Here is a 14,033-nt window from a genome sequence, read left to right as displayed (position 1 = left end):
AACACTTTGCGCGCGGGAGTTCGCACGAATTCCTTCAGATCACGCCTAAACTAAGTTTAGGCGTGATAAAGGGCTTTTCACAGGTGTGCAAAGTGTTTGCACCGCTTTGTGAATCAGGCCCAATGATTATTACTGTTAGTCGTTCAAAAGTCATTTGTGTCAAAGGATGATAAATGATTGCTCCATTCAGAAATCTCACGTGTGGCTGGCTAGTTACATCTGATCATCCAGTAATAATGCTATTATGCTGTCATTAAATTCAAATGTGCAATGGTGCCATCAGAGATTGTTAGTTCATTGCATTATCGGTGCAGACCGAAGAGGCCCGGGGTTCTGCAAAAGGTTTGGCGGGGAGCGGCGAGTCCAGTGAGGTACAGTGGTAGTCCAGTGGGGAGCATAGACCGCAACCCTCCCATTAAAATTATAGAACACAGAAGAAACAGAAGAAAGAAGTTGACAGGTGAAAAAAAAAAAAAAGAAGAAATATTTTTTTTAACTAGTTAATTTCTTATTAACACTAACTAGGTAGGGGGTCAAAAATACATTTAAAGGGCAAAGGATGGGAACCTGGTGGGATCTAAGCCCCTGGTCCATGACATGGACACGGCTTTGTAAGGCTTTGCTTGCCTTCTTTTACAGAGCCCTTCATAGTATGTACAATGTGGCTGGTATAAGTTACCATGGCAGAGCCCCACACTGGTGAGTTTTGCAGTTGCATAGGCCCTAAGTGTTCTGCAATACATGTGCAAAAATAACAAAATGATGCATATCAAAAGAGAAAAAAACTGCTAATTGGTCAGAAGAAATATTATAGAATAAATATCATTGTCCAACCTTTTCTATAACCTCTCTGAGATTTTTGATTTCTCATGGATATGAGGCAAACAAAAGTGATGTGGCCTTTTCACTGCTGACTTTACAGGAAATATCATATTTTGCTAAATTTAATCTCAATGAACTGTAAGCTATTAGTATTATGGTGTATTTATATAGTGCTTTTAAATAATGTACATAGTCATGTCACTGACTGTCCCTTACAGGAACTCACAATCTGATCCCCTACCATAGTCAGTGATTGTCTTATGTTCGGATTGTAGGCTAAGGAAAAACATTTTGGGGTACCAATTAGCCTATTTGTATGGTTTCGAAAATTACCAGTGTAGCTGGAGAAAAAACACACAGACAAGGAGAACAACTTTCATGCAGATAGTATCCTTGCACAGGTCTGCCAGGCTACTGCTATTGTTTAAAATGAAATACATATGTCAGCCTCCATATCCCCCTCAGTTCAGGGGTCCTTTAAAGCTTGACTCCAGGCACAAATGTCTTCCTAAATCTGTGTAAGCACTCAGATGGTCATGTCTAGTAGAGTTGTCCCGAACTGTTCGGCCACAAACTTATTTGTTTGAACATCGTTGGTTCGCGTTCGCATCGAAATGCGAACTTTAAGTCGAGTTTGACCCGCCCCATACTACATCATTGGGCTAAACTTTGACCCTCTACATCACAGTCAGCAGACACATGCCAGCCAATCAGGCTGCACTCCCTCCTGGAGCCCTGCTGTAGTAGTGAGAGAAGGGAGAGGTTGCTGCAGAGACATTAGGGAAAGCTTAGTTAGGCTCTTGTTAGGCTTGTTAGCTAGCTCCTTGCTGATACTTATTGCTAAAAAGCACCCTTCAGCAGCTCTTTTGAGAGCTTATGTTCTTGTGATGTGTTTTTTTTTGTGCCCCACTGACACTTACATATACAGCCTTGTCTGTCGCAGCTGGCCCTTGCTAATTGCTATACTGTGCCAGGCCCAGCACATTCAGTGCCTACCTTTTCACTGCACCTATGTGTGTGACATCTGCACATATTATACGAGCAGTCAGTACCTTTCACTGCATCTGTGTGTGACTGCACATTTGTGCCATTGACACTGCATATTACAGCCCTGTGTGTCGCAGCTGGCCCTTGCTAATTGCTATACTGTGCCAGGCCCAGCACATTCAGTGTTTACCTTTCACTGCACCTATGTGTGTGACATCTCCACATATTATACAAGCAGTCAGTACCTTTCACTGCATCTGTGTGTGACTGCACATTTGTGCCATTGACACTGCATATTAGAGCCCTGTGTGTCGCAGATGGCCCTTGCTGATTGCTATACTGTGGCAGGTCCAGCACAGTCCGTGCATACCTGTCACTGCACCTGTGTGACAGCACACAGTTTTATATACCAGTCACTGCATACCTGTTCACTGTACCTGTGTGTGTGACAGCTGCACATTTGTAATACCAGTCCATGCATACCTTTCACTGCACCTGTGTAACTGCACACAGTTTTATATACCAGTCACTGCATACCTGTTCAGTGTACCTGTGTGACTGCAGATTGTTATACCAGCAGTCACTGAATACCTTTCACTGCATCTGTCACTGCACATTGTATTATACCTGGAAGTCAGTGCATACCTTTCACTTGAATGGATGGCAGACTTGCCCTCCATAACAGATTCTCGTTAAAGGCAAATGGTGTCATCTCTGGCACACAGCGTTGGGTCAAGGGTCTATCTGACCACAGATTCCTGGTCTGCAAATCACGGTCAGGGCAGGTACATTACTTATACAGCACATTGGGTCCTTCCTTGGATGTGTGGTGGTAGCCATTTCTCAGGCTCCCACTCCGGACCGGAATAGAACCCTGATTCCCCGGCCATTACCCGTGGTCACCATGGTGCAGAAAGTACCAAAGAGAGTTGACCACACAGTTGAATGAGTGGCAGACTTGCCCTCCATAGCAGATTCCCGTTAAAGGATTTCAAGTGTACTCATCATTATACAGGGCCTCGTAAGAGTCCTGTATTGTTATTTTTCGTCACTACCTCCCTGAGTCGGGACTTGCCTGCAGTGCCTGCTGCCTTCCTTGGTTGTGTGGTGGTAGCCATTTCTCAGGCTCCCACTCCGGACCGGAATCGAACCCCAATTCCCCGGCTGTATCCTTTCTTTAATAATGGTAGAGAAAGAACAATTGACAGTCTGAGCAGCGATGAACCCCTAGACTACTGGGAGCACATGCTTGACCTGTGGCCAGAGCTGTCACAATTTGCCATCCAACTTCTGGCTTGCCCTGCCTCAAGCCTCCTAGAAAGGACCTTCAGCGCGGCTGGAGGCATTGTCAGTGAGAAGAAAAGTCGCCAAAAAAAGTGTTCAGTACCTCACCTTTATTAAAATGAATGAGGCATGGAGACTGGAGGGCTACTGCCTGCCCGAAGACTAAGTCAGTCCCCACGCACACAGCATCTCTGCCTGCACGCCATGTGACTGCCTGCCCCAAGACTAAGTCAGTCCCCACACAGCATCTCTGCCTGCACGCCATGTGACTGCCTGCCCCAAGACTAAGTCAGTCCCCACACAGCATCTCTGCCTGCAGGCCGCTTGACTGCCTTCTCTGCCACCACCAACAGGGTCCAGGACTCCAGGTGGATTCCTGAACAAAAAGAATAATAATTTTTCTGGTGCATATACATGCCTGCCTAATTTTTCTGGATGCACTGGGGCTGCAACAACAAAGCAAAAGGCATGTATATGTGTCAATTCCCCTTCGTGATCGTTACCTTGCCGCGGTGAAGGGGCTTGCGTATCACAATGAAGCAATGACCGCCGGCTATATGAGTGTGTTGGAGGGCACATCCAAGATATAAGGCTGTTGCTTCATTGTGGACAGAGCAAATTCGATCAGCTGGACAGTCACTGTTGTTCTATCATTGAGCTACCTCAGCCCGGCGACTATATGGGCTTGAAAACCGACATCGCCTGCACTCTGGCCATGGTGCGCACCAGTCCAGCACGGCTATAACTATACACACAGCTGTTTGCGGTGCGTTACACAGTGAGTTTGGTGTGTCAGTGTGAAGCAATACTCTAATTATACTCCCTGATTGATGTATACACATGCAAGATGTTTTAAAGCACTTTAGGCCTCCAGTTTAGCAATGCAATGTGATTTCTGCCCTTAAAGAGAACCTGTACTGAGTAAAAATATTTAATATAAACACATGAGGTAACTTCAAATAAACATTACATAGTTACCTTGCCATCAGTTCCTCTCAGAAGCTCACCATTTTCTTCTGACAATAATCCCTTCCAGTTCTGACAATATTTTGTCAGATCTGAAATATATCAGAATCAGAATCAGAATCAGAATCTTTATTTCGCCAAGCACGACTGGGTCGTGCCCGGAATTGGGCTTGGCACGTACAGGGTACTGATACACAATATAGTTACAGATACAGGACAGGACATGCAGTAGGAACAGAACTTACAGAATACAGAACATTATATAACATTTATGCAGAGGAAGACAATGTGGCATAAGTTACAATACAAAGAAACAACCGAATGGTATGCTTGAGCTGGAGCGCCGTCTATGTGCAGAGTGCTACAGTGCGTCATGGTATTGTAGGGTGGGGATGGGCATTCCCATGGAGAGAGTTCAGGAGGTTGACAGCTGAGGGAAAGAAGCTGTTCTTGTGTCTTGTGGTCCTGGTGTAGATGGATCGGAACCGAAGCTTCCGGCTCGAGGGGAGCTGATTAAAGAAGCGGTAGCCTGGGTGCGAGGGGTCGTTTGCGATCTTTAATGCTCTGGTGTTCAGCCTGGAGTGGTAGAGGAGGTCCAGAGTGGGAAGTGATCTCCCGATGATCCTCTCCGCAGATCTGATGACCCTCTGCAGTTTGAGCCTGTCGCTGGCGGAGGAGCTGGCGTACCAGACCAGGATGGACGAGCATAGGACGGATTCGATTGTGGCTGAGTAGAAGTTTGTCAGAAGTTTTTGGGCCACACCGAACTTTTTCAGTTGCCGGAGAAAGAAAAGTCTCTGTTGGGCTTTCCTCTGTGTTGAGGCAGTGTTGGCGTTCCACCTCAGGTTGTTGGAGAAATTTGTGCCCAGTAGGCGGACACTGGGGACTCTTTCTACTTCCTTGCCGTCAATGTAGATTGGAGGTGGGGTAGAGGCGCGCCTCCTGAAATCAACGATCATCTCCACCGTTTTCGCTGTGTTTAGGACCAAACCGTTCTCTCTGCACCAGCGGCATATGTTATCGACCTGGTGGCGGTACGCCTTCTCATCGTTTTTGGTGATGAGACCTACAATGGTCGTGTCGTCGGCAAATTTGATTACTTTTACTGAGTCTGACGTGGACTTGCAATTGTTCGTATACAGAGAGAACAAAAACGGCGACAGGACGCAGCCTTGTGGGGCCCCTGTGTTTGTGATTCTGGGTTGTGAGGAGATGGTGCCTAACCTGATGACCTGGGACCTGTTGGTGAGAAAGTCAGAGATCCACAGGCGTAGGGTGGGGTGGACTCCTAGCGCAGCGAGATTGTCTTGAAGTATCTTAGGGCTGATGGTATTGAATGCTGAGCTGAAGTCCAGTAGGAGGATCCTGGCGTAGGAGTCTGGTCTATCCAGGTGATCATAGACGAGCTCCAAGCAGATGTTGATGGCATCATCGGTGGACCTGTTCGATCTGTACGCGAACTGGTGCTGATCCAGCAGTCCCTCTGTGGAGTGCTTGAGGAGGGGTAGCACCATGCTTTCAAAAGCTTTCATGATCACAGATGTAAGTGCCACGGGCCTGAAGTTGTTGAGGTCGAGGATGCCCTGCTTTTTGGGGACAGGGATAATGGCAGACCTCTTGAAGCATGCGGGAACTTTGCCTTCCTGGAGGGACCTCGTGAAGATGGAAGAGAGGGTGGAAGCGAGCTGACGAGCACAGGTTTTCAGGCAGGCTGGTGACACTCCATCCGGACCCGAGGCTTTCCTAGCATTTAACCTTAGCAAGTGTTTCAGTACATCCGCCTCCCTCACTGGCGGTGGGGGTGAGTGCGGGCCCAGGGCTACAGTGGCAGATTGTGGTGGTGGTTGTGGGAGTCCTGCAGGTGCTGGCTGGTTCTCGAATCTGCAGTAGAATTCACTGAGACTCTCTGCAAGCTCAGTGCTCGGTGTGGCATGCTGAGGGGGGGGCTTGTAGTTGGTGGCAGCCTTCAGCCCTTTCCACACGGCTCGTGAGTCATTTGAGGAGAGGTTCTGTTCCATCTTTTCCGCGTAGCACTTTTTTGCGCACCTCAGCTCTCTGTTTAGGTCGTTTCTTGCCTTCCTGTATTCATCCTGGTTACCGGACTTATGTGCGGCTTCCTTGCTGCGCCGTAGTTGTCGTAGTTTTTTTGAGAACCACGGTTTGTCGTTTGGATACAGTTTGAAGGTTTTTGTTGGAATACAGGAGTTCTCGCAGAAGCTGATGTACGAGGATACATTTTCTGCCCACTCGTCCAGGTTAGGCGATTCCAGAGCCTTCCAGTCTGTGCAGTCAAAGCAGGCCTGAAGTTGTAGTTTAGCCTCACTTGACCACACCTTGGAGGACTTAGTGACCGGTTTTGAGGTTTCCAGGCGCCTTTTGTAAGTAGGTACCAGGTGGATGATGCAGTGGTCAGATGAGCCTAGGGCTGCCCACGGTGTCGCTTTGTATGCGTCTTTCAATGACGTGTAGCAGTGGTCGAGGGTGTTGGCACTCCTGGTGGGGCAGGTGATGTGCTGATGGAAACGAGGCAGCTCTTTGCGGAGGTTGGCCTTGTTGAAATCCCCCAAGATAATGAACAGCGAGTCCGGGAGGGCCGTCTCCCACTGCGTGATGATGTCACTGAGGTCACGCAGGGCAGCATTTACCTCTGCATCAGGAGGGATATACACACCCACAAGGACGTAGGGGGAGAACTCCCTGGGCGAGTAGATTGGCCTGCAGTTGATGAGGAGGAGTTCAAGTTCTGGTGTGCATTTCTTGGCCAGTACAGAGGTGTTTGAGCACCAGGCGGAGCTTATGTAAAAGCAGATGCCGCCCCCTTTCTTTTTCCCAGAGAGGGTGCTGTCTCTGTCTGCCCGGATGAGGCTGAAACCTGGGAGCTGGAGGGCACTCTCAGGGATGTCGTCATGGAGCCACGTTTCAGTAAAGCAAAAGACTGGGGTGTTGTGACCGAGTTCCCTCTTGTCGCTGAGGAGTCTTAATTCATCTAGCTTGTTAGGGAGGGAGCGGACGTTTGCTAGGAGGACCGCAGGGATGGCTGACCGCAGGCCTCTCCTCTTCAGCCTCGCCCGGACGCCTGATCGACAGCCCCTGCGGCGCTGGCTAAAGGGAGGCCAGGGCGCAGAAGCAGTGATTGCCTGGACATGGCTCCAAACGGAGTTGTACAGGAGCCCATCCTCTGGGTGTACGGCTGTTATATGTTCCCATTTGAGGAGCTGTGCTCTGGAGTAGGTGGTACGAGGGGGGAGGGGTAGCATTTACGGCCTGTATGATAAGCCGGCACAGCGCAACCTGGAATGTACTACAATACTGCCGTCAGCAGAGTGGCACCGATGTAAAACAGTCCATCAGCAGTGTGACACAGATGTAAGAGGCGAGTGCACTAACAGTCCATCAGCAGCAGTGTGACACAGATGTAAGGGGCGAGTGCAATAACAGTCCATCAGCCGTGTTACACAGATGTAGAGGCGAGTGCATAACAGTCCATCAGCAGTGTGACACAGATGCAAGAGCATGTGCAATAACAGTCCATCAGCAGTGTGACACAGATGTAAGGGGCATGTGCAGTAACAGTCCATCAGCCGTGTGACACAGATGTAAGAGGTGAGTGCATAACAGTCGGGCGAGTGCAGTAACAGTCCATCAGCAGTGTGACATAGATGCAAAAGCATGTGCAATAACAGTCCATCAGCAGTGTGACACAGATGTAAGGGGCATGTGCAATAACAGTCCATCAGCAGTGCGACACAGATGTAAGGGGCATGTGCAATACAGTCCATCAGCAGTGTGACACAGATGTAAGAGGCGAGTGCACTAACAGTCCATCAGCAGCAGTGTGACACAGATGTAAGGGGCGAGTGCAATAACAGTCCATCAGCCGTGTGACACAGATGTAGAGGCGAGTGCATAACAGTCCATCAGCAGTGTGACACAGATGCAAGAGCATGTGCAATAACAGTCCATCAGCAGTGTGACACAGATGTAAGGGGCATGTGCAGTAACAGTCCATCAGCCGTGTGACACAGATGTAAGAGGCGAGTGCATAACAGTCGGGCGAGTGCAATAACAGTCCATCAGCAGTGTGACACAGATGCAAAAGCATGTGCAATAACAGTCCATCAGCAGTGTGACACAGATGTAAGGGGCATGTGCAATAACAGTCCATCAGCAGTGCGACACAGATGTAAGGGGCATGTGCAATACAGTCCATCAGCAGTGTGACACAGATGTAGAGGCGAGTGCATAACAGTCCCTCAGCAGTGTGACACAGATGTAAGGGGCGAGTGCAATAACAGTCCATCCACAGTGTGACCAGATGCAAGAGGCGAGTGCAATAACAGTCCATCCGCCGTGTGGCCCAGATGTAAGCGGTGAGTGCAATAAACAGACCATCAGCAGTGTGACCCCGATGTAAGAGGTGAGTGCAATAAACAGACCATCAGCAGTGTGACCCCGATGTAAGAGGCGAGTGCAATAACAACAGTCCATCAGCCCTGTGACCCAGATATAAGCAGCGAGTGCAATAACAGTCTATCTGCGGTGTGGCCCAGATGTAAGAGGCATGTGCACTACGATCCAACAGCAGTGTGGCACATGTGCGAAAACAGAGAACATGTGCAATACAGTCCCTCATTAGTGGGACACCGCCACACGCATGCACAATAACAGCCCCTCAGCAATTGATGCTCAGGCAGACCATCATCATCAGCAGCCTAGATGCTTATGACAGTGCAAGAAGCAGGCAGTGATAAAATGCACTCGGCTGACCCTGTGCCAATTCTTGCCCCAGTACCCAGAAGTTTGCAAGACCTTGTGGCAGGGGCCCACAAAAACAGAAGTCTCACCTGGTGGTAGATGGAGGGTGGGACTGGAGTATTGGCACAGTGGAAGCCGGATCCGTTGTGGGGTAGCCTCCTGCGGTGCTCAGTTACCTCTGAGCGAGCTGAGCTGTCAGTAAAATATCAGTTGCTGGCAGTTATAGCTGAGAGGAAAACTGATGTACCAGGTAAATCTCCATGTTTCCCTATGGCTCAAGTGGGCGATGTTACAGTTTAACTGTGTGCTGACCAGAAAGCGGTTATGGGTAATGGCCATTTTCAAAATGGAGGATGTAAAATTCCCTTGATCACAGTGAACAAACAGGACACGGGACAGGAGAAAGACACTGAGGAGTAGACTACATGAAGGGTAAGTATGACTTGTGTATGCTTATTTTGACTTTTAATTTTCAGTTCAGGTTTTCTTTAAACCCTGCTGTGCATCAAATCTGGAATTTTCCCCAGGACTTTTGGCATGTATCCCACTTTGCCATGCCCACCTCCAGGTGTTAGACCCCTTGAAACATCTTTTCCATCACTTTTGTGGCCACAATTAGTGTTTGTAGTTTTGAAAGTTCATCTGCCCATTGAAGTCTATGCGGTTCGAAAAGTTCGCATGTTTGCGAAATTTTTTCACTTGTTCGCGTTCGAGGTTCGCAAACCTAAAATCGGAGGTTCGAGACAACTCTAATGTCTAGGACAACTAATTGAGGAGCATGTGATTTGTTTGATCAGCTTATAGATTTAAAAAGCTCTGATTTTCTGTGATTACATCCTGCTTTAGCACAAGATCATGACTAGCAAATCAGAGAATTGCATACATGCTTCTCCCTGAGATCTCTTCGACATGATTATCACTGGCAGAAACCTTGGAGTAGAAAGACTAAAGGCGGCCATACACTTATAGATTTGCAGCAGATTCGACCATCAGATTTCTGTCAGATGCCTGTTAAGTCAAATCTGACAGGAATCTATCTGATGTGTGCCACACACTAGGAACAGATTTTCAATAAATTTCAGAAGGAAATCTATTGGAAATTGACCTAAATGCATTAATGGACCATTACATCCAATGCAACTCCAGGGCCGGATTTGTACTTTTCACCCCACCAGGCCCGCTATCACTGAGCGCCCCCAATTAACAATATCCTCACCAATTCCCCCCCCCCCCCCCCAGCGCTGCATACACAGGAATAATCTCCCTTGTGTGCCATTCATCGTCTGCCCGCATTCCTCCATAGAAACATAATGCATTGCTTGCCTGAAGGCTAGTGAACCCTTTGTATGGCATCAGTCTCTGAATTGTTACCTCAGAGATAATTTTACAATCCACGACAGGCAAAGATTAATGCATGTTACGGGAAACCTCAGGGCTATCCAGAGACGTTGCACTAAGGTATTATCTATATAGAAATACTATCTAAGGTTAAATTAATTTCTGAGAGCTAAAACCAAAGGGATACTGTGCAAGCTATCCCTTTGGTTTTTATTAAATACTTGTTGTTGCGTCCCTGGATCCATCTTCCTGGGTCGTCAGGTGAATATTCAGCTTAATTTGTACCTTAGATGAGACAAAACAACCACAAGGATTTATGCTTACATGAGGCTTCTTCTAGCCCCCTGTAGTCCATTAGCTCACTTGCTGTCCTCCTGACTCCCTCTGTGTTGCCTCTCTCAGGCCAGTAAATTTGGCGACTCGACTGTGTCAGGAGCCACAGCGCATTCGCATTCTCGGCTGTGTGCACCATCTAATTGTGCTCCTGTTGCTGGGAGCATTCTGTGCATGGGCAGTTCACAAAGATGGTCTTTGCATTTGCGCAGAACACTCCCGGTTATTTAATCGTGATGAGGGTCTGCACCACTGGGAACGCACATGTGCCATGGACCTCAACCTGGCTGGATTGCGGACTCCACCACAGGAGAATAGAAGGGACCACATGGAGGGAACAAACGGACTAAAGGGGGCTGGAAGATGCCCCAGGTAAGCATAAACATTTGTAATAATTTTGTCTCAGCCAGGTATACTTTAAAAGGGGGAAGAGAGAAGGGAAGAAAAAGAGAGAGTGTGTTGTGTGGAGTGTGTGTGTTTTACAACACAGGCAGGGGAGCACACAGGTTTAATCAAAGCTTTAAGGTGGCCATACACTGGCCCGATTCCCGGCCGTTTCGACAGCAGATTCGATCCTGGGATCGAATCTGCTGCCAATCGTTCGCGGTAAACGCCGCCGACGATCCGATTTCCTCCTGAAATCGGATCGGTCCGTCGATCGCGCCGTGCGGGAAATTACCCTCGATCGCCCGCGGGTAAAGTGCGCGTCGCTAGCGGCGGCCGATCCGATGAAAAATACATTACCTGATGCGGGCTCCCGGGCGTCTTCTCCGCATCTTCTCAGCGCTGCACCCGCTCCATCCCGGCGCTTCCTGGGTCACTGCAGTGACCAGGAAGTTCTAATAGAGGGCGCTCTATTTGAACTTCCTGGTCACGGAGTGACACAGGAAGCGCCGAGATGGAGCAAGAACAGAGCGGTGCAGCGTGGAGAAGATGCCCGGGAGCCAGCGTCAGGTAATGTATGCGCGGGGGGAGGACAGGCGGCAGGAGCAGCTGAACAGATTGTGATCGGTTTCAGGCTGAAATCGATTCACAATCTGTTTGCAGTAAAGGCAGCCATACAATCCCTATCTGATCAGATTCGATCAGATAGGGATCTGTCAGCTGGTCGATCTGATGGCACATCGACCAGTGTATGGCTGCCTTTAAACACTTCATGCCAGCCCCAGCAGCAAGGCAACTGCAAGACCTCTGAACTCGTCTGTCCTGGTGTAAACATTACATTCTTCTGAGCAACTGTGCCTGGCCAGAGACAGACAGCCTGCTGAGTGCTAAGTGTTAATTAGCAGAAGGGAGACAGATATACAAGCATAAGGGACTGAGGTAGCAGAATACCTTAAGGGGCCCATATACGCAGACGATTTTTGGCTGATCGATCGATCGAAATTGATCAACCGATCGATCGCAAATCAATTTCAATCGATCTGACAAAAATTTGGCTTATCTCTGGAGATGGCTTATCATTTTGCATTGGACCTAATGGAAATCTAATGGCAACAAAATGCCATCAGATCAATTTTCAATAGATTTCATACTGAAATCTATTGGAAATCTGTTCCTAGTAAAAAATGTTTTTAAACACATCAGATAGATCAGAAATCTACTGATGATCTATCTATCTGCTGTTATGGCCACTGTGAATTGTGGAGGAGAGAATGCAGGAGAACGGCTCTTACGGTTCAGTGGCTTCAATCAGTGCCCCACACAAGCAGCTTAAGAAGTTTGTGAAGAGGGCAGAGCTGGAGACATGCTGTTACCACAAGGCAGGCTAAGCTGCAAGGACTGTGCTGCTGCAGCTTGCTATTGCGCTCTGTCTCTCTCTGCTCCATTCCGGTTTTCAAGTCACAAGACTTCCTGTATTTAAACGCCCGCTGCTCTGCCTGCACACACGCACAGGTTTTAATGTGAGCAGCACAGCAGAAAGCTGTTATTGGAAGGGTGACATTTGTCATGTGTGGACAGCTCTCCTCCCGCAGCGCCCTTTACATATCTTCGCCCTAATCCTCGGCCTTGGGGGCCTGCCCAGAAATCCGGCCCTGTGCAACTCTATAAGCCATCGATCTGCTGCCAGCAGCAGATTGACCCAGATTTTCCTTCCTGTCAGATAGATCAAATCGATCAAAATCGGCCACAAATCGATCGATTGATAGAATCGTTTTCTGATTGATCGATTCCGTAGAATTGATCAATCGATTAATGGCTGAAATCGACCAGTGTATGGGCCCCTTAACCTGTGCAGACAGCGCACGTAAAGTTGACTTGTGTTTTCAAAAGTATGTAAATAGTGGGCAAATAGTGAAAATCGTGTTATATAGACAATGAGCATGTAGCTTGTACTGTATATCATCTGTAATACGATTTGCATAATGCGCATTACAGTATAAGCAACATGTGTGTTGTGCACATATCACAAGTGCACTATTTGTGCAACACCCATTCTCAACTTTCATTAATGCTTTTAAATGCTGATAATGCTGTCTGCACAAGTAAATTTTACTGTAGATCAGTGAATCAGCCCCCTTTGTGTGTAAAGCCTTGTACACAAACTAATATGTAAAGCCTTGTACACACACTAATATGTAAAGCCTTGTACACACACTAATATGTAGAGCCTTGTACACACACTTATATGTGTGGGCCTTGTACACACACTAATATGTAAAGCCTTGTACACACACTAATATGTAAACCCTTGTACACACACTAATATGTAAAGCCTTGTACACACACTGATATGTACAGTGCCTCTCCCACAGAATGTGAAGGTGAATACACACTTTAAGTGATTCTTAATGCCAAGTAAAAGTAAAATATAAACCTGGTCAAAAACGACTTCACCAGCGAATTCCTCCATCACATACTATCATACCTGCTATCTCTAATCTTCAGGAGTTAAGTCGACCCCCCCCCCACCCACCTTCTGCCCGCTACCAAATTATCATTGAAACAGTATGATGATGCACAGCCATCAAAGGACCAGTACCGCTAAAATCGTAAAATTTAAAATACATGTTAACAAATACAAAGTAGAAGTAACTTTCTAATCACTACACAGAGCATTAAATGTGTGCATTAAACACCAAGTGAACACCTGACATAACTGGCTAAGCAAATTTGGCCTGATTGGCTATTCATGAGGCAATGCTCATGCAAACATGCATTTGCTTTCGCATGCCAACTAATGCAGGGTCCAAGCTATGCTCAGCGCAGAACGCAATGGACGTTAAGGTAAGTGCCTGTTTTTAAATATTGGGAAGTGTGGGCGGATGGCTCTCCCCGGCGATGGCCACGCTTGGGAGGGTTGCCTGCGCCACCCAGCCTCCCCCTCCGGGGTGCTGCTGTGGTTCCCAGGCAGTGAGAGCGCCTGGGACCCCGTGGTCCCCCGGTTGTATGGGGGCATTGGGAAGCCTCCTTGTGGCGCTCCTGGATAGTGCTATTGTAGCATGAACTAATTCCCGCAGGGCAACCGCTTTGTGGCATTGGTTTTGGACCCTGCATCAGTTGGCATGCGAAAGCAAATGCATATTTGCATGAGCATTGCCTCATGA

At 47.9% G+C, this 14,033-nt stretch overlaps 1 protein-coding gene across 3 annotated transcripts in view; it reads left to right on the top strand.

The window, feature by feature from the left end:
- Window positions 1-14,033, top strand: part of PDE1C (phosphodiesterase 1C) — a 1,357,122-nt gene that overhangs the window by 398,285 nt on the left and 944,804 nt on the right. The window lies entirely within an intron of this gene.

Source organism: Hyperolius riggenbachi, chromosome 5, assembly GCF_040937935.1.
Source record: "Hyperolius riggenbachi isolate aHypRig1 chromosome 5, aHypRig1.pri, whole genome shotgun sequence".
Classification (NCBI taxonomy): domain Eukaryota; kingdom Metazoa; phylum Chordata; class Amphibia; order Anura; family Hyperoliidae; genus Hyperolius; species Hyperolius riggenbachi.
This window is presented reverse-complemented; position numbering and strand designations above follow the sequence as displayed.